At 39.3% G+C, this 24,816-nt stretch overlaps 1 protein-coding gene across 3 annotated transcripts in view; it reads right to left on the bottom strand.

Moving 5' to 3' along the window:
• FRY (FRY microtubule binding protein) overlaps nt 1-24,816 on the bottom strand; it is a 428,782-nt gene that overhangs the window by 273,990 nt on the left and 129,976 nt on the right. The gene's annotated exons all lie outside the window — the stretch shown is intronic.

The raw sequence follows: 24,816 nt of genomic DNA, 5'->3' as shown, positions 1-24,816 counted from the left end.
CTCTGAGGTCACTGGCAGGTTGGCGGACAGCCACGGCCCCACTGGGATGTTGGAACCACTCCAGCGGGACAAACTGAGCCAGGCTTGCCCGACACAACATCACCTTCACACACTCTGCTCCCGACACAGGTGGCCTCTTAGAACCTGATACATGGGAACACCTAGAAGCATAAGTGTTTGATTTGTAACTGAAAAAATTCCCAACATTCCTCTGGATGCATAATGCCCAGAGATGGGCTACCAGGAGCTCAGATAAGGCTCGCTGTGCTGAGAAAGAAGACTGGCCTCAGGAAATAACCTAACGCCATGTTTTGCTTATTAAATTGTCTGCCACCAATAGGATTGCTTCTGCGATAAACACAGGTGTGAGGAAACTTGTAAAGCATGAGTTCTTAAAATTCAAACTACTCTGGCCCTTCCTCAATTCCTGTGTTTTAGTTGGAGGATGAAAAGAATAGCATCTGTAGGACTGATTGCTAATAACAGACTGCATAGTAGACTACCAAGGGTTTTTTAAATCAAGTAGATGGTTAACTTCACACTCTCACTTTTCAACATAAAAATGTATATTTTGGGGCGCCTTGGTGGCTCAGTCTGTTGAGTGGCTGCCTTTGGCTCAGGTCCTGATCTCAAGGTCCTGGGATAGAGCCCCATGTCTGGTTCCCTGCTCAGCGGGGAGTCTGCTTCTACCTCTGCCCCTCCCCCTGCTCATGCTCTCTCCCTCTCTCTCTCAAATGAATAAATAAAAATTTTTAAAAATGTATGTCTCAGCTGTGCTTCTAATTTCATTAAACATGTATATATGTGTATATACATAATATACACACACACACTGGAACTAACTTCTCAGCCATTTAAGAACACAGACTTAGTAGAATCAAAATATTCTTTTCTCGTGTACTTTCAGTTAATGATAAACACAGCAGCAATAACAACACAGGGCAAGTCTAGTGAAGCATCAATCTGATTCTGTTATACTTTTTGAAACACCAGCAATGCAGAAGCACTAGCTCCACTCCAGCCACAGAGGCCTCTTTGCTGTTCCTCAAACAGGCCAAACCCAGGGCCTTTGCACTTGCTCTTCCTTCTGCCTCAACTCTTTCTCCCGAGATGTCCACATGGTTTACTGCTTCTCTTTCTACAGGTCTCTGCCTGTCAGCAAGATCTGCCCTGAGTATTACACACAAAGTAAGATTTCATTCCCGTCTCTGTATCTTCCTTTTTCGCTTTATCTTATTCGAAGCATGTTTCACTTTCTGAATAATATGTATTTACATGCTCATAGTGGGTCTCCCAAACCCACCAGCATATAAGATCTGAGAGGGCAGGGATTATATCCGTTTTATTCCCTACTCCAATCCTAGTACCCAGAACAATGTTAGGTGCAACAAGACAGATGCTCATGGAAGACTGACTGAATGAGTAAATGAAGGAATTTTGTCACAATTTAACTTACTCTATGTATACTGTGGAATATAATGTGCCAAATCGATACACAAGCACAACATGTCAAATAATATATCTACATCAACAAATGCTCACAGCAGTACCTCTCTGCTCATGAATCTTGACAAGCTATGGTCCATGCTAAATTAAAGGTCAGGTTTGACTGTTTCTGAAAGAATTTCATTTTCTCTACTATTGTCAGTGTGCTGCCACAGATGTGAAGATGACATCACCTTGGGGTTGGTAATCCTGTGATGGGCTCAGTTGATGTGCCTGCTGGATGCATTGCTCAATCTCCAGTGCTCCAAATTTGATTGAACTCTCCCTACACTGACCAGAAAGAAAGCCAGTTTGATAGACTGACAGCCAGGAGATCTGGAGTGCCTTTTACCAAAATACCAGGAGTGATGACTCAGGACAAACATGGGAACTATAACTGAGTGGGGAGGAAGGAGACACCAAGTGGGACCTGGGCAGCAAGTGCAGAACTGGTAGTTAAAGCCAAGGATGCCTAAGGGAAGAAGAGAGAGGACCCCAGAGCTAGGACATGTCATCTCAGGCTTCTGGAGTGGGCCTGCCAGGGTCGGTCAGGTCCATTTAGAAGAAGCTGCTGGGTATCACCTTTGAGCCGTGGCACTAGAAAAACACAGACATTTTGTTTCGCAAATGGTGTTCTTTCCACTTAGATTGAGAACAATTTCATTTCCCCACGTTATAAGTGAAACTCTTTAAGTGGACTTGACCTTTCAAGTCATCAGACAGACAACTCGAAAGGCCTTTTGTGATAAATGTGGCACAAGCAGAGGAATGTATAAGGTTCAGACTAGTGATAGAAAACTTGGCAGCGGGCAGCTTGACTCTTGTTAGTATTTCTAATTAGAGTCCCGCTTTCTGTATGATGGCTAGATTTTTAGCTATGAGTAGCTAAGGATATTATTTCTAGTTCTCTGACCATGGCAGTACCATTCTGATTTTTTAAGCATTTTGATTAATGATTTGGATGAAGCTGGAGGTATCATACCCATCACACTGGGAGAATAAAGTGAACTGGGAATGGGGCACATATATAATAAACGATGGCTAGGATCTCTCCTGGAAATGACTAGAGCATGGAATATGGGCCAAATCTAACATGTAATGTTTTATTTCAAGGTTAATGCAAAATCTCTGTAATTTGGCCACCCTCTAGAATGAACAAAAGTAGGGTGCTTCTCTTATATGTTCATTTACTTCATAGCACGTGCCAATTTATAATTAGATATTTGTTTGTTCACTTGTTTATCAAAGGCTGCATGGGTATAACTCAAACCTCAGAGAAGGTAGGGATGTCTGCTGGTCCCTGGGTGAGGGCAGCACTTGCAACCCAGCAGGTGCTCAGGACACATTTCTTGAATGAACAATTGAATGAAGGATGGAGGAAAATGTGACTGAAAAATGAGTCACTTAAAGGTCTAGCATTTCTCTTTGATGGCAAGCTCCATGCCAGTTAGCAAAGCTGAGGCTATGAAAGATAATATATAGACGCCTAGAATATGGCTTGTGACCATTGGCCTGATTCTTTCTGTGGGGTCACCTGCCTGCTTCTGAGTGTTCCAGTCTAGGAGGATATATCTTATGGGCTGAATTATGCACCCCTCATTCCTGTGTTGAAGTCCTCATGCCCAATACCTCAGAATGGCACTGTATTGGGTGTAGGGTCTTTAAGGAGCTAATGAAGTTAAATGGGGTCACTGGTGTCCTAATCATATATGACTGGTGTTCTGATTAGGACACAGACACATAGAGAGAAAAGATGATGTGAAGACAGAAGACAGCCATCTGCAAGCCAAGGTGAGAGGAGTTAAAGAAGCCAACCTTGCCCACCCCTTGATCTTGGACTTCTAGCCTTCAGAACTCTGAGCCAACTTCTGCTGGTCTGTGGCCCTTCATTATGGCAGCCCTAGGAAACTAACACATATAAGTAACTGCTTAACCAACGGCGAGTGTATAATTTAAAAGTGAGGTGAATTAAGAGGGCAGTGAATACATTCTTCAAATACCTGAGCAATTATTGCATGGAAGAAAACATACAGGAAAACTCATTCATTCCAGTTTGGGATGTCCCTTTTGGTCAGAAAGTTTTCCTGTATGTTTTCTTCCAATATATAATTTACTTGTTTATTGACTTTCTTGTTGACTGGTTGACTCCTCTGGCTAAAAGTAAGCTCTGATCAGACAGGCATATAGTAGGTGCTCAGTAAATATGCCGAGTGAATGAATTCCACTGGAGTTACTGAGTTTCCTGGAACAGAAGCCCGACACAGCCTCTATAAGGATATTATTGAGAAGTTTCTTGCAGAGGACGCAGGGTCAGGCTACTTCACCGTTGTTTTTCAAAGCTGAAATGTTATTAATCTGATTCTACTGTTGATGAATGAAATACTGGTACTCCTTATAATAAAGGTCCTCCTTTAAATATCTGTCTCCATATATACATTCTAGTCAAACTATAAGGACCAGACAACTTATGTTCTACATTTCCTCATCCTGAAGGCATTATTCGCCCATTGTATCTTCCAATACAAGATAAAAACACAAATTTTAAGTATAGTTTACTATATTTTTCTGAAAGTCAGTCCTTTTTTTTTTAAAAGGTAGATAGACATATCTGTTTCTTAAATCTGTTTAATTTAGAGCCTGAGCTCCAACAGCAGAAGACTGTGGAATCTTAATAAATATCTAATGAAGAATAATTAATAATATTAAAAATTGTCATCTTCTCCTCCCAAGAGCAGTGGCAGATGGTGAATTCTGGCTGTGCTAATTCTGGCTGTGCCTGTGGCTGCCCATAGATCTTTTAAGAAGCCAGCATTCAAAGAACAGAGTGAAACTCACAAGAATCTCATGAATTTTGCTGTTGTTCCAAAGGTTCTTTTGGCACGGACACTGCTCTAACAGATGAGCCTGTATACTTTCAATGACAGGATTCCAGTTTAAAAAAAATCAGACAATTTTACAGAGATTTTGAAAAACAGACATGTCCCTGAAAACAAAAGAGTAGGAGGACAGGACATCCTCCTACTTCCACTCCATTGAAGAATCTGAGTCCTAAAATCTTGATTTTAAAATTTTAAACTTTTGCATAGCTCAGAAAACTGAGGTGAGCATCGTGATGTTCAGGTAATTGAAAAGCACAAACATTTTCAGTCAATAAGAGTTTTGTTTCATAATTGATTTTGGCAGATGTTTAACATTTGCCTGCTCCCATAAACTTGATTTCCAACTTGCTAGAAGTCTGCCAAGTGCCAAGAGCAATACTACATATGCAGCCAAGATGGCAACTTCTACCACCCAACATATGTCTAGGTTTGCAGTACCTATGCTTTCATGTTTGTTTATATTCTAGCTGTACCTCCAAAGTATTTATTATCATAAGGAATATTAAAACTCTAAATGGAACCAAAGAAAGGATTAACACTGATTCACAACCATGTTAAAAAACAACACTGTGAATAGACAGCAGTAAGTTGAACATGTTTACAATCCCAGGTAGCAGTGATTAGTACTGTGTTGAATAAATCCTACTAGTCAAATTTCCCAGCCCACTCCCACAGCCCCTATGTCAGCATAACGGTATTGGGAGAAATGCTCTGATGACAAAAAGGAGCTGCTGAGAATCAGGTTCTCTGTTCCATCTTCATCATTGGGAAAGCAGGGCTTGTACTGGGCAGGACTACCATATAAAAGGTTACTTGGAGCTCTAAGATCTCAGTAAATGTTTGCTATTCTTTTCAGTGTTTTGCAAACTGTTCTATGAATAATTTTTTAAGTGGGGGTTTGAAGGAAAGGGCATGTTATTGGTGACCCTGAGCAAGTCATCTGATTTCCCCATTCTTCAGGCTCCTGCTCATATAAAAATAGGAACATTAATAAATACATAAATACATACATACATACTGGATGTGTTAATTAACTAGATAGAGGAACCCTTTTACAAAGAATATGTATATCGAATCACCACAATGCACACTTTAACTATCTTACAATTTTGCATGTCAATTATACCTCAATAAAGCTGAAATACCACTTAGGACTGTAACAAAGATAGAGACAGTATATGTGTATAGCATGTAATAGGGCATCATAATGATATTAATAGACTATGCGAATGATAGTATTTTTTTAAAGATTGCTATGTGCTAGGCACTTTTCATGCATTATCTTAATTCTTGTAATAACTCTATGAGTTTGTTATATTATCCCTATTTTATAGACGAAGAAACTGAAGTTTAGAGAATCCAAGGGCACTCAGATTGCAAATATTTGCTTTGCTGATGAGATGGAATTTTTATGAACTTAAGTAGTTCCATGACTGAACACAGATTGCACCTAACTTTAAAGGGGTGGATTATCTTAGTTTAATCTAATGAGAGACCCAATAATTATTAAGTACCTTTTATGTACCACATAATGGCTATTTTACATGCTATTATGTTTAATCCAAAGACCTGTGTGTGTGTTTATGACTGAGGTATTGCCTCTATTTTAAAGATGGAAAACTGAGGTTCATCAGGTGGTAAGTTACTGCCTAAGGTGGGAGAGCTATAAGTGACTTTTTTTTTTAAAGATTTCATTTATTTATTCATGAGACACACACACACACACACACATACACACACACAGAGAGAGAGAGAGAGAGAGAGAGAGAGGCAGAGCACAGGCAGAGCGAAAAGCAGGCTCCATGCAGGGAGCCCGACATGGGACTTGATCCCAGGTCTCCAGGATCACACCCTGGGCTGAAGGCGGCGCTAAACTGCTGAGAGCCACCTGGGCTGCCCTATAAGTGACTTGATTCTAAACCAGGCATAGCTCAGCACACAGCCTTCCTCTAACTTTGTGTTCTAATCTCCTTAAACATAAGTTATCTGAATGAAGGCAATTCAAAAAATAAACTATAATAAAATAACAACAAAAGTTAACATTCTCTCTTTTCTTATTCTACTAACTACTAAGCATTCATTTCAAAATCTGACCACTAAGGGGAATGTTTTTTCAAGATGTAACATACAGGGGGGCTTGAGTGCCTCAGTAGATTAAGTGTCTGCCTTCAACTCAGGACATGATCTTAGGGTCCTCGGATCGAGCCCCATGCCAGCCTTCTTGTTCCGTAAGGAGTCTGCTTCTTCCTCTGCCCCTGCCTTCTGCTCTCTCTCTCCCAAATAATAAAACTTTTATTTTTTAAAAAAAGATGCATATATAGTTAACATTGAACCTTTTAAAGTAATTCTGGTCGAAACTAAATATTCAGTTTCGTCTCTACTCTGTCAACCAACTTTCTTTACATTTTTCCCCAACATGCAAATTTCTCTTTCTACCCACCATCACCAATACCGCTGCCCTCTCCCTGCCTTTACCCTGGCCACTCCCCTGATGCCTCCAGCCTAACCTGTCATGGTCACTGCCACCTCCAAACCTTTGCCACATTCTCCCTTTGCCTAAATTGTGGTCTTCTTCATCACTTCCAATTCTATCCACTACTTCAGGTGGTACTCAAGCCCTCCTGTCCTATGAGCTGTTGGACTACTACTTGACTATTAGCCTAAACTATTATTGGTTCTAGATGTGCAGCCCATCTCTCCAAATGGACAATGATGACCTTGGGGATAGGCTGTCTTTATTGTTTTACTCCACCTTAGTACTTCCTCTTTCTCTTTTACATTACAGATATAAGATATAGACATAGGCATTTAAATATAGATTTTTTAAAAAGCTATACAGATAAATGAGTTGTATTATCTCTGAGTTTCATTTAAGGATAGTAAAAGAGATGTGACAAAATATTTGTTATAAAAAGGAGAGTTGGAGTAATGAAATAAGATGAAAACAAAGAGGGAGGCAAACCATAAGAGACTCTTAATTCTTGGAAACAAACTGAGGGTTGCTGGAGGTGTAGTGGGTGGGGGGATGAGATAATTGGGTGATGAGCATTAAGGAGGACACTTGAGGTAATGAGCACTGGGTGTTATATGCAACTGATGAATCATTAGATTCTACCCCTGTAACTAACAAAAAAATAAAGATTCTTTAAATAAGTAAATAAATAAATAAATAAATAAATAAATAAATAGGAGAGTTGGATCTAATAGGCTGAAAATCACTAGTTCTAATTTCTTTAGGAAATTTAAAGACAAAATTCCCAACATTAGGAGGTGAAATTCCTCTTTTGAGTTGTTTCCCTTTTATCTTTGCATACCATGAAGAAGCTTCCTATAGTCAGCTGTGCTCCCGCATCATGGGCATTTTTAGCAGATCCCACTTGATCTCTGAGTTCTTCCTGCAGTGAGTGGCACTGGTGTGGATTTAAGGAAGAAGAAAGGTGGACCCGTATGAGGAGAGAGAAATTTTGTGCGGATTTAAGGAAGAAGAAAGGTGGACCCGTATGAGGAGAGAGAAATTTTAAACTGTTAAACTGAGAGGAATGAAAGTCAAGAAGAGGAGTCAAAAAGTAAGAAGAGGGCAGCCCTGGTGGCTCAGCGGTTTAGCGCTGCCTTCAGCCCAGGGTATGATCCTGGGACCTGGGGTCGAGTCCTACATCGGGCTCCCTGCATGGAGCCTGCTTCTCCCTCTGCCTGTGTCTCTGCCTCTCTGTGTGTGTGTCTCTCATGAATAAATAAATAAAAATCTTAAACGTAAGAAGATATAATAATATAATAATTTATACTGTCAAGACATATTTATTAAAAAATGGGACTCCAAAGAAGAATAAAATAGGTCCTTGCCCTTCAGTGTTTATAACAGAACTAAACATGCAAACACTATATGCAGTTTCTTGCACGCTAGGTATACCCTGATGCTAAACATGCCGAATTTCATAGAGAAACTATGTGTGTTTCATGTGATTTCCAGGGGATGTTCACTGGGGGCCGCCAGGCAGATGGTTCAATTAGAGAAGTGATATATCCTGAAACACAGAGACAGAGGAAGGACAAGGCATAAGCAGCAAAGGGACTGATTCACTGAGAGGGAAAGGTGACATGGGGAATATTTACATGAGTGCTATAATTGAGCTGACCGCTTTTACATCAATATCAGAATTAGAGTCGTATATACATATATTCAGGAAGTAACTCTACTACAGACTCATTTTGGGCAGTTCTGCAATTTTATGTTTATTTTTAATTTTTTAAAAAATTTATTTATGATAGTCACACAGAGAGAGAGAGAGAGAGAGAGAGGCAGAGACATAGGCAGAGGGAGAAGCAGGCTCCATGCACTGGGAGCCCAATGTGGGATTCGATCCCTGGTCTCCAGGATCGTGCCCTGGGCCAAAGGCAGGCGCCAAACTGCTGCGCCACCCAGGGATCCCCTGTAATTTTATGTTTAAAACAATTTTACAGTAAGTACAGATAAGATCCTATGCATTCCAAACAGAAAACTCTTTGTTTTAACAAATTATCTGTTAATTACTTGAGGGTACATGATTTTGGATTTTTGGATTAATATTTTATGTTATCAAAAAAAATTTTATGTTATCATAGGAAAGTTTAAGCGGAAACTGAGCCACACTGAAATTCATGGCACTTCAATAAGGCTAAATAAAATCACATTAGTTTGGCCATAAAATCTGGCAAGTTAATGATCTGAACAAAAGCTACAGCTCAAAAATTATTTTATTGAGAAAAAAGAAAAATGCTAATTCACAAAAATGGTTTTTTAATATGTTACTGGCTAAGCATACATTTTATACATAAATCTAGCTCTAACTGGTTTTTGGGGTAGAAAATGATGTCTTTTTGGAAAGACGATTTAACTTTTCCTTTTTTTTAAAGGTTCGTCTGACTGTAAGAAAGCTGACCCATCCTAATAGGATGGCATTTTTAAATCTTTTTTTACTGCATTGATTTGGGCTGCTTCTAAGTGGAGAGCCTCCTGGCCCACTGTCCATTTCTGAAGTGACACTTGATGCCTCCTGTTGCTGCCAGGTGAAGTCACCCAGCAAACTTAATCTAAGCAACTAGGCCACTCCGTCCTGGCCCTAACATAACACTTGCTGATGTTCAGGCCACAAGATTTGGCTTACTGTGTTCTTACAGCATTCTTATAACTATGTAACTCACATTCTAAAATATTCTGGGAAACAAAGCAACCTACAGGGGAGAACTTTTGTCATGCACAAATAAGGCAATCGGTGAAGGCCAGGAAACATATTTCCCCCTGACCTCTGCTCTTAAAATAATCTATTTTGCATGATTAAGAATTTATCTTAAAATGCTCTCATATACTAGGTTGAATGAGGATGTCAGCACAGCCTCAGGAGTAGAGATTCTCACATTAAATGCTATCTTAAGAGACCATTGAGAAAGGCCCCTACTTCTCTCTTTTCAAAGGAAACATAAAACTCACAAAATACCTGTCAGGAAGAGAAATACAATCTAGATATTTTAAAAAGAATCTGAAAGTAATTATTTATCACAAAATGGCCTCATCTATTTATTAAAGCCACATCATAAGAGATATTTACAATAATACCTGGTATGAGATAATGTATTGTGGTTTAACACATGCATGACTATATATTATCTTGTTCAAGATTCACAGCCTTTAAATGTTTACAAGCAGAGAAAAAATTATATTCATTTTACAAAGTAGGAAAGCGGAGCTCTGAAAAACCAGTTCCTCCTTTAGAAAGGTGGCCACAAAGGTGAAAGTGCATTCACATATTTAAAGGGCTGGTGACTTGCCACTATGACTGTTTTCCTGTGACATGCTCCCATTAGACTGTCCCTGGGGATACGACGGGCTCCAAGCACAGACCCAGGGGAGCACATGCCTCCTGGGGAGCATGGTGGCGGTGGCGAGATGCCCCAGAGGATAGAGTCTGGTCCCTACACCTGCATGACTATGAATCATGCTCTGTTACATCCTAGCAATGTGACTGGGAAAAATCACTAAACCTCCTGTGCTTCAGTTTTCTGTAAAGTGAGGTAACAATAATAGCATATCTAAAAGGGTCACTACGAGGATTTTATATATAATATACCTACACTACACACACACACACACACATACACACACACACACACACACATACTTTTAAAGATTTTATTTATTCATGAAACACACACAGAGAGAGGCAGAGACATAGGCAGAGGGAGAAGCAGGCCCTATGCAGGAGCCTGATGCAGATTTGATCCCAGGATCCTGGGATCATACCCTGAGCCAAAGGCAGACACTCAACCACTGAGCCACCTATGCGTCCCTGAAAATCCTATTAATACACAGTAAAAACCTGCAAATCTCATCCATCACTATTATTCCTCTTTGCAAGTACTAGAAAGCCCTCTCATCACCAAATACACTTCTAATATAAAAAAATAAACCAACTCAGGACTGTCAATGGCAGAGCCAAAACAGGAAACAGGATCTGATTATAAATGTTGTTAAAAAGGTATGGGCATCTGCACAGATGACAGGATTTTACACTGCTTCATGCATTTATGTTCTAGATGCGAGCTGAAACTCCCAGGCAAGGACAGATAGGTCCTCACTCAAGAAACAGGTCCTGGGGACGCTGGGGTGCCTCAGTGGTTGAGCATCTGCCTTTGGCTCAGGGCGTGATCCTGGGGTCCTGGGATCGAGTCCCACATTGGGCTCCCTGCATGGAGCCTGCTTCTCTCTCTGCCTGTGTCTCAGTGTGTCTCTCATGAATAAACAAATAAGATCTTAAAAAAAAATGCTTCCTGACCAGGAACAAGTTTGCAGAGGGAGTGTCCCCTCCTGGTGAAGGACACTTGCTTGTCTTTACATTTTCTGCAGCCCTTGGCTATCTGATCTAATCATTACATTATCTGCTCAGGTAGATTTTTTTTTTAACAAAACAAAACTCATTTGTTTTCCTGTTATTTCTTCCTATTGTAATGCCCTTTTAAGAAAGTCACAAAAGGTTGCAGACTCCAGCTTCTGGGAATAAGTCTCAAGATTGACTTTCTCATAACACATTGGTAAGAAAAAAATCATGTATGATTCATCTTCTACATTTTTCTGTATTTTTTAAAATACTGAAACATTCCACATACCATTAAGTTGCTGAAATATCAGTGATCTCCATACAGAGATTATATGAATTAATAAAATATACCTTTTAACTTGTGAAGTCTATATTTTCCTTAGTGGCATTGGTTTGTATAGATACAGGCAGTTACTTCTAGAGAAGTTTGATAATTAAGGTCCAGTGCGAATAAAGCATATATGAACACGCATTCCTCTCATTGTAGTTCATGTCACCATAACATATAATAAGCATAAATTTAGAAATGCCATCTTCTAAGCATGCACACTATACCGGAGAGAGCTCTTCATTGGCAAGAGTTCTCTTTTGAAAGTTAGCTGTGTTCTATTAGCCACCTGGTAGGTAGGCCTGGACACAAATCTCCTGCACTGGCTCAGCCCCTTGTGCCACGTTCCTGATCTGGTAGCCTGGGCTCCAACACGTATCTAAAGTCCATTTGTTTGACTCACTGAAGAACAACTAGGAACATGGTCCAGGGCCTGTGAGCCAAGTTTGACATAGGCCTTCACAACAAAGAATCTCACTGCTGCAGCTTGAACCTTACACTTTTATTTAGGGTTTTGACTTTCATTTAGGCTTATCTCATCCACTCCTTTCTCAATGGTGCCAAGCCACACTGCTGAGGCTGGTAAAGCAAGAAGACACTTTACTTCCTTACCAAAATGAACTGGGCCACAGAATTTTGGTGAAGGAGGTGCAAAGCACGACAGAGGCACCCCACCTTTCTACAACCCCACCCCCAACTGCACTGAAAATAAGATCCTACCCCTAAGCAAATGTGTGGCTCACACCTTTGGAATAGTTGGATTCCTCAAGATTGCTCCATGCTTCTGAATCTCTCAGGGAGGAGGAGCTTCGCATTCTGGAATCCACAACACAGGGGGTGCACAGATTTCAATCCTTATCAATCCCAGAGGACAGAGTAAACAGCCACAGGGAGCTACTCTTCTTCCCAGCTGTTGCAGTGACACCTAGTGGCAGCCAGTAATAAAACCCCCAAGAAGAGAGAGATGGTTATTGGATGCCATTGAGCAGTTTAAGATCATCCAGCTTGTGAGGAGTGCAGGTGGATTTCAAAGTCCAAATCTGTGAATATGTGCTCATTCCAAGTCTTTATATTTGCAATACATTTTTATGCTTACATAATATACATCTAACAATAATCCTGTGAGGTGATGGTGATTTCATGATAAAATTATGTTTTCATGAAAAAAGAACTCCTTAATTATGTCACTTGTTTCTTCCAAAAGACATGTTGTAGGCAGAATTTCTAAAATTTCTGCTCAAAGCTATCTGTCTCTAAACTCCAGAACCCATGAACATGCTGGGCTATCACTCCCAGGATCATGCTATGTAATGTCATGGTATCTGGCAGAAATGACATTAAAATAGGAAGATTACCCAAGTGGGCACAAGCCCTATGAAGTAGAAAGCTTCTTCAGATTGGTGGCAGAAGAAGGAAGCAAAAGATTGGAAGCACAACGTGCTTCAATGAGCCATTGCTAGCTTGAAAATAGAATGGGCCATCTGAAAAGGAAAAGCCCATAAGGACTCAGGGATCTCAGTTCTACAGCTGCAAGGACCTGGATTCTTCCAACAACATGAATGAACCTGAAAGTGGATTTGTCCCAGGTGCGTCCAGGTAAGAGCCCAGCTCAGCCAAAACCTTCATTTTGGTCTATGAGAGACTTTGAGTAGAAATCAAGCATTGACCCATATCTCACTCCTCTCCCAAGGAAACTGTGAGATAATAAGTAGATGTTTTCAATTACCAAGTTGGGAGGGGTGGGGTGCCTGGGTGGTGCAGTTGGTTGAGCATCGTACTCTTGGTTTGGCTTAGGTTGTGATCTCAGGGTCATAAGATCAAGCTCCATGTAGGCTCCACACTCTGGGAGAGTCTGTTTGGGATTCTCCCTCTCCCTCTGTCCCTCCCCCATGTTCTCTCATGTAATCTTTCTCTCTCTCTCAAATAAATAAATCTTTAAAAAATCAATAAAAAATAAATTGCTAAGTTGATGGCAACTTGTCATACAATAATAGGAAACTAACACAGATGATTATAAAATTTTGGGGTTATCCCAAAGTGGAAACTACAGAATTAGGACTCCATGTTCTCTCTCTCTCTCTCTCATACACACACACACACACACACACACACACACACACACCACACCACACCATCCTCACCTGATGCTAAATCCTACCTTAAGCTAGTTATCATACTTCCCTGCTCCCTTATTGCAGTGCCCACTCACCTCCTTCACTCTCAGTATCTTCTCTCTGAATTCTTAGCTGGCTTTGCTGCCTCTGGTTTCACCACCAGTTTCTCATGCTGCTAGTTTCAGTTTCCTAATATTGCATATCTAGACATTGTTCTCTAGAAGAATGCTGACAGAATGAAGTACATGGTGGCAGTAGTAGTAATAATAATAGGACAATGTAGTGAGTTTTTTCATAAAGCTAAATATTTTACATTTGAGAAACTTTTCATTCTATTTTTTTTTGTAAGATGTTCTTTTTTAAAAATGATTATAATGGTAGTAGGTTGCAGCCTAAATGTTCATAAATTTCTTCTTGTTTGTCTCTTTGTGATGGGACTTAGTAGCTCCTCCAAGAGGAGGAATCTATTTCTCCACCTCTTGAATCCCGACTTGCCTCAGTGACTTGATGTGGGCAACAGGACTTGTGCACTGGGGTTTTCTCTCTTGCTGCTGAAAACCCTCCAACCACCACATGAACATGCCCTGGCTGGCCACTTGGGATTAAAGACCACATGGAGAGAGACCCTATCTGTCTCAGCTGTCTAAACCCAGAGCCCAGACCTGTGACTGAGACATCCTGGCCCATCCAGCCCCAGGCAAGCAGGTCCAGATAAGAGGAATCCCAGAAGCATGACAATAATAAATGCATGCTGTCATAAGCCCCTGAATTTGGCAGTGTTTCTTATGTAGCAAACTGATACAACAGCAGAAACTAGTTTAAGGTAGTTTTAAATATATATATTCTTACTTAGAAAACTAAAAAGTAAATAGACTCTTTGTAAATGCTTTTAATTTTCTAAACATTTAACTGGTCCATGAAATTTTTAAAAATCTCGAAACTACTGCCATAACCCACAGATCCAAATAGGTCTTGCTTTGTCTTGCTCAAAAGGCCATGAAAACTGCTCTGCAGAAAGAGCTTTGGATGCCTATTTATAGACAGAGATTTTTCTGCTTGATAAATGATACCAGCCTAGGGGAGGAGAGCAGAGGAGAAGCAGAGAGTTCAGTGGATAAAGCTGCATCCGTGAGGGGGTGGAAACCATGACTGGGGCACTAGGGTTGAGGTGAAAGGATATGCTGTCAAGAGCTCAGGGAACTTCAGAGAATCCTAGTTAACCGAGATCTATGTTTCTTAATGTTTTCTGGGGAGAATGTCTGCTGGCAGGCATAGCCCTTTGCTCTCTGACTTCTCTGGAATAAAGCTCCACTGTATTCCAAAGAGTCTATTCTGCTCCTCTCCCAACCTCAGCCCTACCCTCTGACTGCCTGACCTTCTAGTGTGGACAACTCTCAGTTCTGGACACTACCAAGCCAGAGACTGAGAGCTCTATATACCTTATGGAGCAGCAGACTGCATGGCATCAGTCTGAAGCTGTCCTCTGAAAAAAGGCCAAGGTGGTTGCCATCCCTGTTAGGCAGTTATTGTACAATAAACGTAGAGTGAGCACAGGTGCACAGACAGTGTAATCTCCTAAAAGATGTAAGTTAGTTGCTTGCTTAACCATATTCTAATTTTCATTGGCTTAATTTTTTTTCTCCAAGTTGCCAATTTTACCAATTCGAAACAGAAGACTGAATTGGTAAAAACATGGGGAGGGACTTCTGCTTTAGGTAATATGGAGAATATGTACAGGAACTGACCCTCCTCCTGAAAACAAATGAAGTATTCTGGATAAATTATTTAAATTCTTGGACCTAAAACCTAAGTGAAGGAACTTGGAGTTAAACAGAATATCGCAGTTGACTTTCTCTCTGGGGGGGGGGGGGGGGGGGGCACTTGCTAAACTGCATAAATTTTAGCTTTGATTTTCAGGACCATACAGAGGGCAGGCCAAAAGCCCAGAGATTGCCCCCATATGTGGAGGAGTCTAATGTGAGCTCCTCTCCAACATAAAGTTGAGACTGAAAAGCGCTATGTGCTTGCTCAGTGTATGTGAATGGAAAATGACACCCATCCCCACACCAATAAGGGAATACCAACAACAACAACAACAACAACAACAAAACTATGCTTCCAAATCGAGGCACTAAGCTGAGAAAATAGAATCATTACTGAAAATTTTGACTTACATGCTGGTCCTCATTGTTTGTTTGGAGCTGTAGTTCACACTGCTTAGTGTGAAAAATATTTCAGGTCAAAAATTTGATTCTGAGTGATCCTTGATTGGTAGTGGTCTCAGATAGTGTTCTGGGAGAAATAAATGCCATCTGTATGTCTTCTTTGGAATTTGGAAAAATGTTTACTCAGGTCCTCTGTCAATTTTTAAATCAGATTATTTGTGGGGGTTTTTGGTGCTGTGATAGAACTTCTATGTTATATGTTTTGGATATTAACCCCTTAGCAGATATATCATTTCAGATGCTCAACATCACTAATCATCAGGGGGATAAAAATCAAAACCACAATGAGGTATCATGTCATACCTGTCAGAATAGTATCAAAAAGACAAGAAAAAGAAGTATTGGTGAGGATGTGGAAGAAACAGGACTCTCATGCACTATTTTGGTAGGAATATAAATCAATGTAACCACTTGGAAAACAGTATGGAGGTTTCTAAAAAAATTAAAAAATAGAATTATCATATAATCCAGTAATTCTACTTCTGGGAATTTACCCAAAGAAAACAAAACATTAATTTGAAAAGATACATGCACCCCTATTTTTATTGAAGCATTATTTACAATAACTAAGATATGAAAGCAATACAAGTGTCCACTGATGCATTAATGGATAAAGAAGGTGAGATATATATACCATGGAATATTTCTTAGACACAAAAAGGAATGAGATCTTGTCATTTGTGACAATATGGATGGTATTATGTCTAGATGACAACCTAGAGGGTATTATGCTAAGTGAAATGAGAGAAGACAAATAGCATATGTGAAATCTAAACACACGCACACACACACACACACACAAAAACAGAAACAGACACATAAATATAAAGAACAAACCAATGGTTGCCAGGGGAGGGAGGTAAGGGGATGATCAAAATTGCTGAAGGGTATTAAGAGATACAAACTTCCAGTTATAAAATAAGTAAGTCACGGAGATGGAAAGTACAGCATAGGGAATATAGTCAATAATACTGTAATAATGCTGTATAGTGACAATAGTGACTACACTTACTGTGGTGAGATAGTATTGTCAAATCAATATGTTGTACACCTGAAACTAATATGACATTCTATGTCCACTATACTTCAAAAATAAAAATTCTGTATGCTTGAACTTTATAAGTACGATCTGATTTAATCTTCATAATCCCAAGAGATAGGTCAGTCACCAACTGGATGCAATTGTCTCAAGATATGATGAGGTTTTGAGAGGTCAAGTACCTTGTCCAGACCACATGTTTAGTAATTGGTAGGACTGAGATTCAAACTCAGGTCTGCTGATTCCAGAGCTGGACTGCCTTAGAGAAATAGTAAAAACATGATTTTTAAGGAAAGAGTGGAATCAATGCTGGATTTGGAGTAAAAAAAAATTGGTTGAACTTAGAGCTCCCATTTCTGACTGTTTCTTAGTAAATTACATAATCTCTCAGAGTCTTGGTTTATTCCATTTATAAATTGGGGATAGTGATATTACCTGACTCTGATTCTTAGTTTGATAATTAAATAAGGCAACGCATGTGAACATGTAGTATGCTATACACTATTATCTCTTATAATTTACACTGCTCCAGGTAGACCTATTTGTTTTAACCAATAATATTCTGAATATTCTAGAAATAATGGTGGAAACATCAGCACACACAATCTAACCCTGGTGCAGAAAATTCGAGGTAAAAACTATAAACCAAAAGATATAGTATGCGGAAAAAAGTTGTTGTTGTTGTTGTTTTTTTTTTTCTGGTTTGGAGGTAAGTCTGAGATGATGAAATTCTTTCCCATAAACTCTAGGGGCTTGGAAAATCAGTAAAAATAGACAATAATTAAGTCACAAACAGAATGCTACAGACAGAAGGTAATTTACATTCCAGAATTTACTTTCTCATGTTAGGTAAGTTTCCACATCATCTATTTACCATTGTCCAGGTAATGAACCTAAAAGAAACTATTTCCTTCTCGTGACAAGCATATTAAACATCTCTATAGGAAAGAGCATAGCTTGAAAAAAAAAAAAAACAAGTGAAATCAAGCATAGAAATCACAGAATTCAAAGTGACATATTTTATTCTTATTTTTCAAAACAAATATACTTTAGCTAAGAGAAGACCACTCATATGTGACTGGAGAATGGCTCAGCACCTCCCCAGATGTCCCACCACCTCCGTCCTTTGGGACACCATCACCTTTGCCCACCCAGACTTAATCTCTTTCAGAAATCAAAGTTGTAGGCTTCATCCACCTGCTATAGTTATTATCCTAATTGGATATGGTCCAACACATTGTTTTCCCTCCTTTGGCACCTATGTTGGAAGAGAAAAATTAGTATGTTTACATGCTTATATCCAGATTTTCTCAGGTATTACCCATACGCTGTTTAATGTCTTATTTTGGCCAAATCATCTCTCCCATGACGTGCTGTTTTAGGCTTTGCACGTTTCTTAATCAAAGATGCAATGGGCTGGAAAAGGGGATTTTGAGTGGTCCTGCTTCAGAGTCTGTGGCCCTTTAGCTATGGTATTTACTAAAAAGGCATGAGGTTCCACAATGGCTGACAGAATTCTTTTGAATGGTTCAATATTTTAAGCAAAGATGGGATCAATGAAATAAATACAAGTCTTCAAAACATCTTTAAGTCATTTGTACTCTTGAAACCCTTCTAAACAGATGTAAATAAGCACCCATTAAATCAAATAACTGCAATTAGAGGCAAACCTTCTTTTTTGGGGGGAAACTTCCTCTCCATTTCTCTTAGAATTTCAGGGCTTTTCTGGGTCCATGCTCTATTTCTCTTTGGATTCCTAGGACAAAGCATAGTGCCTGGTGTATTTGTTGAATATTTCCTGGGTAAATGAATAAATATACCAGGCCAAGAAATGGCTAAGTGATTGACAAGATGAAAAGTGAGATTTCTTTTTTTTTACTGAGATATCAAATATTTATATGGTGTAGGAAGACACCAGGTTGAGGGGGTTGAGGGTAAAGAAGAAATGGGGAGATTAGAAAGGTAACAGATGAACAATTAATAAACAGGTCTGCTCTTCAAAGGCTCTTCCCCTCACGTGGAACCCATTAAAAATCCCAAACAGTCATCTAACAGAGATATCCAAACAGAAATGACATCAGGGACCAGCTATGGAACCAGGGTAGCTGGAAGATGATAGGACAGGAGACTAGGAAGGATTTGGAGCTTCACATAGAGTCTGGAATGCCATTAAAACTCTTTTAGCTTTTTTATTTCTGTAGGCAGTGGAAAGCCATCAATATTGTTTAGAGCATAATGGATATGCATTGCTCCACAACCCTTGAGTTGTGAGTTAGTGATACTTCTGTAGGCAGTGGAAAGCCATCAATATTGTTTAGAGCATAATGGATATGCATTGCTCCACAACCCTTGAGTTGTGAGTTAGTGATACCAAACTTCTTTATTTTCTCCAACTAAATCAGAGCCAGTACCAGCGTCTGTCTGTTCCTGCTCTTATTGGTCTCTAGTGTTCCTTCCTCTTTCTTTGGATCATTTGAGAATCCCTTGAGGCTTTGACCACTCGAACAAGAGGATTGCCACACTTCTAGTTTCAGAGAACAGTTAAGTCCTCACCAATAAACCTTTTCTTTTTTTAAGTGCAATGAAATTCACAAGCATAAAACAAACCATTTTCAAGTGAACAAATCCCACTAAGTCTTCTGACCCTTCTGTTGCCCCACACACTGCTGTTGGGGTTGGAGCCCCTTTGGCTGTCTAATGCTGCTCTTCCATGTGGAGGTCAAGTCTCTCCTGCCCCCCTTTCTGCCTCAAATGGTGGGAAATTTGGAAGTGAAGTTCCCCACAGGGACTCCACCCCCTTTGCCTGATCTCAGATTACCCTTGCTCAGACTCTGAGGTTGAAGCGCCAGTGCTTGGCTATAAGGGGGCCCAATTCTTCTGAGGACCTGTCTCACTGAGCACCACCTTGGGCATCTACCTCTCCCAGAACCTGCAACTCTGTTCCCTTCCTGCCCCAAAGGATCAATCACACTGTTCTGCATTTATTTCCACCCCACCCTCCACTCAGACCAAAAGATTATTTCCATTCCTTTCTGACAGCTCATTAGGAAGAAGGTCCAGCATTTAGACCTCCATCCCCACCCCCCCAAAAACCCACCCTATTTTATTTTTAATCTTAGAAAGTACAAGTAGTGTTCTTGATAAATTTTAATTCTTCCTCCTCAGTTAATTCATCCTCCTCACCCCATAAATAAGACAGACAGCAAGACCTTGTTATATGAAAAACAGACACACTTACAGAAGCCTCAGTTGTTCAGGTCTTTGATGAAATTTCGCTCTATTAGTTTATGTAAAACTTCAGACCATTTCTGGAGGACACTTGATAGGGAAAGAATATAGAGAACACAGGTGTTTGAAAGGGATACTGGAAGCTTCATTAGAGGAAGGAGCACATAATGGGAAGATGGTGACCTCAACATGCCGTGGAGTAGGTAGAGAGTGTGTGCAATTGGCAGGTCCCCTACATGGAAAGTTGACATTCTGTTAAATGCCTGGGGTAAAATAATGGAGGACACAGCACTCAGCATATTTTATACATTCCATAAATACAAAATAATTAAATTCTATGGGAAACAAAAGGAGCCTCAGTGGTTTATTCCAGGACACTATCCAAGCATCTCTCTCTCTCTCTCTTTTTTTTTTTTTTTTTTTTTTGTATTTTTGATTGGAAGCGTCTCAGCTTTTCTCCTGAAAACAAAAATTCAAGTGTTCATTTTTTTTATTTTGCAGATGACATTTCATATTACATCTTCTAATTCACCTGAATATACATTCTGTCCCAGGAACTGTCAACCTGAATCTAGAGGCTGACATCAATTTCTTGTTATAGGGACACTGAAATGTCTGTGAAGTCTTTCCTGCATATGGGACCATCAGGACAGTTTCCATTCCACCATCAAACATTTACTCTTTTAATTATTCAAAACTTAGCACTGTACCAATAAGCATACAGAAAAAAAATTAGACTTGCAACTTTCAAGAGACACCTCATATAGTCATGGAGAAAATGTTCCCTTCCCAGGGGGATAGATTAGTAGGTATCTGGCACAGCAAGTACCTTCTGAGTCTGCCTTGGGAACGTAGCCCAGAAGAGACTTGAAGGCATTCTTTAAATTCAATACCTGTTTGTTCAGGTGTGTCCTCTTTAACCATGTGCATCCCACTTGGCCTTAATGATCTTTTCTAATAACTAAAAGAGCAACAAATCAGTCCTTTGTCTCCACTCAGTAAAGGCTGAGCTCTACTCTTCCTCCCTAACATTCTTTTATGTTTGTTATCTTGCAACATTGTTTCAGTGTTAGAACATTTTGAATGGGGTCAAAGGTGGAGCAAGAATCCACATCTTAAAGAACCTTTTGTGTAAATGGGTAGAAACCTAGAATAAATTAGTGCATTCTATTATTCTTATCTTTTGTTCTTTACCCTGGGGCATAATATCTTTTATCTAAATGCTACATAGCCAGGTTTCAGTTCCATTAAAATCACTTGATCACCTTGAATAGTGATATTTCTTTTGCTAATTTCTTATTGTATCCTAAATAGATTATATGTAGTTACATGCACTACATACAAAATTCCTTTTATTTCCAGTGAGGACAGGCAGACAGTAACACCTTTCTTGGACATGTTGAATTATAAGCAGATTTTAGTATATTTGATAGTCTGCAACATCTAAATTTTGATAAATCAATGAGAGCTAAAAAACAAACAAAAAAGCCAAAACAAAACAAAACAAAACAACAACAAAAAAACAATCCTAAAACATCTCTTTTATTTCTCTAAAAAAGAAATAAAAGAAAGAGCTTGACTTTGGATATCAGAAAGCCAAATACTGATTCCTTCTTTTACTTTGTATTTCTACTGCAACCAACCTAACCTTCTAGAAATAAATATGCTTGCAGAATAGAGATAGGCTGAACATCAGGAAATGCAAAAGAAAAAAAAAAAAAACCTTAATAAAGATGCTCCTTGTTACATATGCATGGTGACTTGCAGATTGCCTCTTTCCACTTGCCTACTTCCACATTTATTATTTACCAAATGCTAGGCATTGAGCTTTGTGACAGGGACACAAAATAATGGTTTATGTCCTCGTTGGGTCACAGCCTAAACCTGTACTAATCCAATACTGTAGCCACTAGTCCCATGTGGCTATTGAACATTGAGTTGTGCTGTATGAAAGATGCATCAGATTTCAAAGATTTAGCACACAAAAAAAGAATATAAAGTACTTCAATAGTAATTTTTACATTGATTACATGTCAAAATGGTAACATATTGGATATGTTGGATTAAATAGAAAATATTAAATCAACTTGCCAGGTTTTTTTTTCTTCTTTATTGTGGCTATTAAAAATTTTAAACTTACATATGTGGTTTGGGTAATATGGTAAGAGTTGTAGTGATGGAGGTAGCCACAGGGAGCCACATGTAACTTTTAGAGAAGGGCAATGAGGACAAAGAAGGCATTCCAGTTAAGGTAGTGTGTATTATATGTATAGCTCAGTATGTGGCACATAAGAAGTGCTCAATATCTAAAGGCTTTTACAGACATTGAGAGGAGACGTGGCATGGAGAATGGTAGGAACTGGAAGTAACTGGAATAAAAAAATTAGGGAGCAAGAAGTGGCAAAAGAAGAGACTGGAGAGATGGAGGAAACAGACCTTTGCCAACAGGGAGTTTAGTTTTTTATTCTGTAGGTGGTAGATACGTGAAGGGTTAAGAGGGTGACTGAGATTTTCACACCAGGGAACACAGCTGGTAAAGGATGAATTAAGGGAGACAAAAATGCAGGCAGGGATGAGTTAAAAACTCACAAAAGGTCAGATACAAAATGATGAGAACCTAAACCAGCTTAGTGATGGTAGGGGGTGCAGAGTCCGTTAATATTTGGGAGGGAATGGGAAGCCATTGGTTAGATTTGGTGGGGGAGGGAGAGAGATGATTCAAGGACTACTCCATTTCAAGTTTGGATGATTAGGTGCATAGTGATGCCACCAACTGAGAGAGAGGGCAAGGAGATATGCCAGGGTGGATGGGAAGCTGGGCTCATTTTTGAGCACTTTGGCTTTGAGATAATAGGACTATGAGGATCCATGTCTTTCAGGCAATTGGATAAACAGGATTAGAACTGTGTGGACATCTATGTTGGGGCTCTAGGTTGGGGATTCTTTTGTGACAAAGAATAGGACAGGATCAGATCCAACTTACCACTTACAAGAGCAGAGTAAGAATTCATGTACATTATTTTACATCATAAAACAATTCTCTAGATGTCTTCATACCGGAAGGACTCTCAAAGTTTACTAATACACGAAACCCTGAAAACTGCTGCCATAGGAAAACAGGGGCCCAGAGAGGGTTTTTCCATTTATTTATTTTCAATAATGTTAGTAGGAGTATGCTCATGGGCATAGGGGAAGAAATAGAAAGTGACATGCAGAAGATTCAGAAGGGCAAGAGGATGACTGGGGAACCAAGTCCTGATTGATTTTGGGGGATGAGATCAAGGCCTAGAATATGAGAATGGGCACTTCAAGCTCTGAAATTAGAGAAAATAAGGTAAGCAGTGCTGTGCTCCCCACTAGGGTATGAAAAATGTCATAGCTATAGGCATCAGAGAAATTTTTAAAATTTTGGGAGAGTTATGAGTGCATAATAAGCTGTAATAATTAATTTAGACAATACATTCTGTTGGTGAGATTATGGCAAAATAGGACTGTCATACGTTACTAGCAGGAGTATAAATTGATACATATCCCAATGGAGGTTAATATGGCAGCTTCTAGCCAAACTATAATTACATGCAATTCCACTTTTGGAAATTGGTTCTACAGATACACTGGCTCATATTTGTTTATTCACTAGAGCAGTATTTATCATAGCAAAGTGCTGGAAGCAACATAAATACCCATCAATGGGGTAGTAGGTAAGCAAATAATAGTACATATACCAGTGGAATATTCTTTAAGCAACCACAAAGACCTCTCCCCATACTGATTTGAAAAAATTTCCAAGATATATGAAGTGTTAGAAAGCAAGTCAGGAAGCCTGCTTCATAAAATCTACCTTTTGTGTTAAAGAGAGGTACAATAATCTATATTTATATTTACTTGTATATGTATAAAGAAATCAGTAATTGTGGTAATGTAAAGAGGGTAAGGACTGGATATATAGGATAACACAGGGAAGGAAGGGAGGCTTTGCACTGTATAGTTTTTACATCTGTGTTTTATATAATGGATATGTTTTATATTAAATAACTCACAGAAAACATAAGCACTAAAACAAAAAATCAAGCATATTTGTGATAGGGAGCTATCAAAATGTAAGGTCACTTACGACTCCTTGTCATATATTGACTAGCTTCAACCAATTGCTGTTACCAGACCATGGCCTGTTCTTTCCCACATGAAACCTGTAATGCTTCTCCCCAAATATTTGCCTGAAGTTGTTCCATATTCTTTTCTTATCCTTTATTACTCTCTCAAAGAAAATATGAGTATTATTTTCACCCAGAGAGTTTAAAGGGAATACAGCTTAAAAAAATAAAATGTTCTGAACCCGTGTCCCAAATGATCCTCATGAGAAGTAAAAACAGAGACATACAAAGGTACTTATGTGGTAGCCACGCAATCTCTCCAGGGAACAAGAATTTCAGAAGCAGATATATAAAAGCTTGATGAAGAAATAACACTAATGAGGCACAAATCTGTGCATTTGGGCAGGAAGGCTAGAAGTCCAGGATGAACCACAATTAAGGACCCAAAGGAACAATTTGTTTGTTGAGCTAAGGATGTTTGCTCCAAGGTACATCCTCGGCCAGCATCTGGAATGCTGCTTGCACTCATAAATACCCACTGAATGAAGGAGGAATGGATTCAGGACTGTGGTCAAA

Source organism: Vulpes vulpes, chromosome 9 (assembly GCF_048418805.1).
Source record: "Vulpes vulpes isolate BD-2025 chromosome 9, VulVul3, whole genome shotgun sequence".
In the NCBI taxonomy this organism is placed as follows: Eukaryota; Metazoa; Chordata; class Mammalia; order Carnivora; family Canidae; genus Vulpes; species Vulpes vulpes.
Note: the sequence above shows the minus strand (reverse complement) of the source record. Positions and strands in the feature narration are given on the sequence as shown.